Source organism: Coregonus lavaretus (genome assembly GCF_964263955.1).
Source record: "Coregonus lavaretus genome assembly, chromosome: 26".
Lineage (NCBI taxonomy): Eukaryota > Metazoa > Chordata > Actinopteri > Salmoniformes > Salmonidae > Coregonus > Coregonus lavaretus.
Genome location: NC_140013.1, coordinates 32,414,661 through 32,420,660, shown reverse-complemented (window position 1 = coordinate 32,420,660; position 6,000 = coordinate 32,414,661). Strand labels below are relative to the sequence as shown.

The following is a 6,000-nucleotide window of genomic DNA, read 5'->3' as shown; positions in this document are numbered from 1 at the left end:
CAGCCCTAAATGATGTGTAGAGATAGATCAGGCCATTTTCAGGAGAGGAGAGGAGAGGAGAGGAGAGGAGAGGAGAGGAGAGGAGAGGAGGAGAAGAAGGAGGAAAGGAGAAGAGGGAGAGGAGGAGAGGAGGAGAAGAGAGGAGAACATTAGAGGAGGAGAGGAGAGGAGGAGAGAGAGGAGGAGAGGAGGAGAGGAGAGCTGCCACGACTGCTGGTTTTTTTCTTCTCTTTCGTTGAATGGCAGATGGAGTTGTGTAGCCCTGAAGAAGGGATTAGAAGACCTTGAATAGAGGAGGAGTCAGCGACCATTAGGCCTCTCTGAAGGGAACTAAGCCCTCAGTAACCACCCTGTTATCTTTACACAGAGCTATTAGCTCTGACGATAGCCTTTTCAAAGACAAGCTCTAGTGAAAGTTGCTTCAAACTTCTAAAGGAGTCTGTCTCAGGCTTTCTGGGGTAATTACAGCTGAGAAATGATTATTCTCCCTGGCTGTGAAGGAATTTGCGACGTGATTTGTTCATTTTACATTAGCGTTTTATAAGTGCTCATTTGCATAACGCATAGCATCTCTGAGCTAGTGGTGACGGGATTGAAAGAATTGGGATGGGAAACTGTGTGATGGAATTGCCATTTTAGAGGGAAAGAAATAGACAAGAATAAAGGGAAGGAAAATAGAAAGAAGTTTAATGGAAAAAGTTTGGGTGTCAATACAGTCAGTGGATTATTGTTCAGTCCAGCGGATTGAGAGCATGCACTAAGGCAGAGTTCACATGTTCTTGTAGAGAAACAGCGTTTGTTGTTCTTTCTAGCCCTCATTCTCTTAGAGAAAGTGTGCTTGTGCGTGCATGTTTTTTTCTGTGTGCGTTTAGCATGCAGACCATGCACTGCACGCTGAAGGGAAGTGCCTGCCTACCCAGAGCATGTGAGGCCAGACAGGTGGCTGGCTGCAGTTTAAACCCTCTCTCTCTTTCCTAATGATCTCCTAAAGGCAGTTAGAAGTGTGCGTGGCGTGGTGCTGCCAACAGGCTCACAGTGAAACACACAAACCTCCTGGTCTGAGAAATGACCTGGCATCAGTGGCATGTCACCAGCCCATCTGCCTAGTAATGTCACAGGCAGTACAGTAACAGTACATTAGTAGTGGCAGAGAGAGAGAGAGGGGGGACTGACTCAGGACCTGTCTGGTTAAAGTGCATGCTGGGAGACCTGAAGCGTTCGAAGACCGTTAACAATGGGATTACTGTGTGCTATTGTCACTCATTACTGACTTTTTAGTCAATGGCTATTGACGTTTCTGAACGGATTTTCTTCCGTTCTACATAATAACAGTGGAACTGTATGTAGTTATTATTCTTGAACTGTCTCCTCTGTGTGTAGGTGGTGAGGTGACGATGCCGCGGTTCACTCAGTACTTCCGGGGCAGTCTGTCAGGGCTGACCATCAGGCCAGGGAAGATAGAGAGCCAGAAGGTAATCTCCTGTCTACAGGCCTGTAAGGAAGGACTGGACATCAACTCACTGGAGAGCCTGGGCAAGGGCATCAAGGTAAGGCAACAGACACACACACACACACACACACACACACACACACACACACACAGAGGGAGATACACAGACACATGAACACAGACTGTAAACACATTCAAATGCTGATATACATTCAAACATATGTTAAAACACTTAGTCTCCCCTTCCTTTCCTCCCCTAGAGAGAGAGAGGCCTTATCATAGAAGTCTTTGGACTGTTGTTCCACAATGAAATCCTGTCAGCCTTTTAAGGTAGAGTGATAGGATGAGAGGAGAGGAGAGGAGAGGAGAGGAGAGGAGAGGAGAGGAGAGGAGAGGAGAGGAGAGGAGAGGAGAGGAGAGGAGAGGAGAGGAGAGGAGAGGAGAGGAGAGGAGAGGAGAGGAGAGGAGAGGAGAGGAGAGGAGAGGAGAGGAGAGGAGAAGAGAGGAAGGGAGGTAAAACTCTGCAGGGCTAGTTCACTTGATCTTTTTCAAATGATTTCTTTTTCTTTTTGTGTCTGCACTTTTCCATGGGTCTCCTGAGTGTAGTACAGCTTAAGGACAGTGTTTAGGATCAGGTGGGAACCTTGACAATGCAATCACAGGAGAATGAGAGGAAAGAGAGAGAAAGAGGGGGGAGAACAGAGGGATAAAAGGAAATGGAGAGAGCCCCCTGAAGCGTAGTGTCTTTGCTTCTGTGTGTGAACGAGGCTGTGGTATCAGCAGCACAAAGTCTCTTCAGTGAGACTGAGACTCAGTGCATAATGTCCACTGGGACCCAGAGCTGTGTCTGAGTGTGTCTGAGCAACACAATAAGCTTATGACCTCTCAAACAGAGAAGAAGAATGAACACACACTCATGATGTACACTCAAACACACTCAGTCAGACACACCCAGTGTGGGTTACACTGTGGTAAAGTATGGTGTGCTCTCTCTCTGTCTCTCTCTCTCTCTCTTCTCTCTCGCTCTCTCAGTTCCACTTCAACCCAGCCCAGTCGATCCTGGTGATGGAGGGAGAGGATCAGGAGAACATGAACGCTGCTCTGAGGAAGGTCTCCTACATCAACTCCCGCCAGTTTCCCACACCGGGCATCAGACACCTGCACATCTCAACCTCAGTACAGTACGCAAGCAATGACTAATTCTACCTTTACTACTGACCGTTACATCTTTTCTATCTGTCACTCTCCCTCTCCTCTGTCCTTCATTCACCTCAGTACAGTGTGACTGGATAAGGTCTTCTCTCTCCTGTCCTTTAACCACCTCACAGTGTGACTGGATAAGGTCTTCTCTCTCCTGTCCTTTAACCACCTCACAGTGTGACTGGATAAGGTCTTCTCTCTCCTGTCCTTTAACCACCTCACATTGTGACGACTATCTGTCTTTTTTCCACCTCAGTCCAGTTTAACCTACTGTACCTGTACCTGTACCTGTCTGTGCATTTAGTCATCTCTCTCTCTGTCCTCCCTCTCCATCTCTTTCTCTGTCCTCCCTCTCCATCTCTCTCTGTCCTCCCTCCCCATCTCTCTCTCTGTCCTCCCTCTCAATTTCTCTCTCTGTCCTCCCTCTCCATCTCTCTCTCTGTCCTCCCTCTCCATCTCTTTCTCTGTCATCCCTCTCCATCTCTCTCTCTGTCCTCCCTCTCCATCTCTTTCTCTGTCCTCCCTCTCCATCTCTCTCTGTCCTCCCTCCCCATCTCTCTCTCTGTCCTCCCTCTCAATTTCTCTCTCTGTCCTCCCTCTCCATCTCTCTCTCTGTCCTCCCTCTCCATCTCTCTCTCAGTCCTCCTTCACCATCTCCCTCTCTGTCCTCACTCTCCATCTCTCTCTGTCCCCCCTCTCCATTTATCTCTCTGTCTTCCCTCTCCATCTGTCCTCCCTCTCCATCTCTCTCTCTCTGTCCTCCCTCTCCATCTCTCTCTCTCTGTCCTCCCTCTCCATCTCTCTCTCGCTGTCCTCCCTCTCCATCTCTTTCTCTGTCATCCCTCTCCATCTCTCTCTCAGTCCTCCTTCTCTCCATCTCTCTCTCTGTCCTCCCTCTCCATCTCTCTCTCTGTCATCCCTCTCCATTTCTCTCTCTGTCCTCCCTCTCCATCTCTCTCTCTGTCCTCCCTCTCTATTTCTCTCTCTGTCCTCCCTCTTCATTTCTCTCTCTGTCCTCCCTCTCATCTGTCTCTCTGTCCTCCATTTCCATCTCTCTCTTAATGTGATCTATCTCAACACCTTTTCACTGTGAGTGTTAACTAGTCTCAACATCTTCTCACTGTGAGTGTAAACTAGTGTCAACACATTCTCACTGTGAGTGTAAACTAGTCTCAACACCTTCTCACTGTGAGTGTAAACTAGTGTCAACACCATCTCACTGAGAGTGTAAACTAGTGTCAACACCTTCTCACTGTGAGTGTAAACTAGTGTCAACATCTTCTCACTGTGAGTGTAAACTAGTGTCAACACCTTCTCACTGTGAGTGTAAACTAGTGTCAACATCTTCTCACTGTGAGTGTAAACTAGTCTCAACACCTTCTCACTGTGAGTGTCAACTAGTCTCAACACACAACAACAGCACAACTCATTGGAGCACATCTCACACTTGCTCATGTAGATGGTTAGCTACTCCCTCTCCTCCTCTCCCTCTCCTCCTCTCCCTCTCCTCCTTTCCCTCTTCACTTCTTTTGTTCTTTAATCCACCACTCTCTCTGTTCCACATCGCCACCTGGGGCAAGTTTTTACATTTTCATGTTATTTATTAATAATTCTGTCTGGGTTTTGCCAGAGGACAGAGAGAGAGATAGAGGGAAACTGGATGCTATTCTACAACAGCCATCACTGGTGGGCTGTGATTAATATTCATAGCAGGTTTAAATATGTGCAGCCCCCCACAGCTCAGCCCTGGAGGGTTGTACTCCGCCCCCCTATTGGGTTCGACGCAGGGCTGCGGGCCCATCCCTTCAGCTAGCTTAGCAAGGAAGGAGGAGGGCTAGGAAGAGGAGGGGACGACTGGGCTGCAGGCACACCGATTAGAAATGAATACATTATGCTAACTATGCTTAAGCTTGTGTATTTCTAGATGTTGTTTAATAAAGTTTTCTGGTTGTGTGTAGGAGGATGGCTGGGACTGTGGTACGCAGGCTATCCAGTGGTCTGCACTGCCTGTGAACCTTGTTGCGCTCCAGCTGTTGCTCACAAAGAGAGTGCTTGGTAGTCATCCAAGACAAGCTTTGATAACAATAATGTGTAAATCAGCAGGCATTGATGAATCCAAACAGAATTAATTTAGAATAATGTCCAGTAAATAGGCCTGCAGAGCAGACTGTCTGTTAGGCTACAGCCAAAACATAAACTCCTCCTGAGGAATGCTGCTATTTGCTGGAAATGTCCCCGTAAGTGCCGTATTATTGTAAACAAATAAATAGAGTTGTTAATTAATTCCTTAAAACACACTTAAGAGTGTTTTCAACGTAATAATGCAATTACTGCAGCCATCAGGAAACAGTAACTAATGTTAATCTATGTAGGGTCTTTATTCTACCTTGTCATATTTTCTTTAATTAATTTGGTTGGGGTCCAAGTCCTCGCCATGGCCCAAGCCTGCTGTTTCCACGCTCTGCTGTCTCTGCCTCCTCTCCACAACAATACCCTGCCGAGGCGGGGAAAGACACAACTTGCGGATGACGTTTACAGGCTATGTGAGGAGGTTTACAGGCTATGTGAGGACGTTTACAGGCTATGTGAGGATGTTTACAGGCTATGTGAGGACGTTTACAGGCTATGTGAGGACGTTTACAGGCTATGTGAGGAAGTTTACAGGCTATGTGAGGACATTTACAGGCTATGTGAGGACGTTTACAGGCTATGTGAGGACGTTTACAGGCTATGTGAGGACGTTTACAGGCTATGTGAGGACGTTTACAGGCTATGTGAGGACGTTTACAGGCTATGTGAGGACGTTTACAGGCTATGTGAGAACGTTTACAGGCTATGTGAGAACGTTTACAGGCTATGTGAGGATGTTTACAGGCTATGTGAGGACGTTTACAGGCTATGTGAGGACGTTTACAGGCTATGTGAGGACGTTTACAGGCTATGTGAGGAAGTTTACAGGCTATGTGAGGACGTTTACAGGCTATGTGTTGACGTTTACAGGCTATGTGAGGACGTTTACAGGCTATGTGAGGACGTTTACAGGCTATGTGAGGAAGTTTACAGGCTATGTGAGGAAGTTTACAGGCTATGTGAGAACGTTTACAGGCTATGTGAGGACGTTTACAGGCTATGTGAGGACGTTTACAGGCTATGTGAGGACGTTTACAGGCTATGTGAGGACGTTTACAGGCTATGTGAGGACGTTTACAGGCTATGTGAGGAAGTTTACAGGCTATGTGAGGACGTTTACAGGCTATGTGTTGACGTTTACAGGCTATGTGAGGACGTTTACAGGCTATGTGAGGACGTTTACAGGCTATGTGAGGAAGTTTACAGGCTATGTGAGGAAG

General features: G+C 47.2%; 1 pseudogene across 1 annotated transcript in view; it reads left to right on the top strand.

Annotated features, from left to right (window-relative positions):
- Positions 1-6,000, top strand: part of LOC311101992 (calsyntenin-2-like) — a 68,148-nt pseudogene that overhangs the window by 51,634 nt on the left and 10,514 nt on the right. The window contains exons 3-4 of the transcript in view: positions 1,381-1,547; positions 2,483-2,631. The product of the transcript in view is annotated as a calsyntenin-2-like (transcript). The remainder of the gene's footprint in view (positions 1-1,380; positions 1,548-2,482; positions 2,632-6,000) is intronic.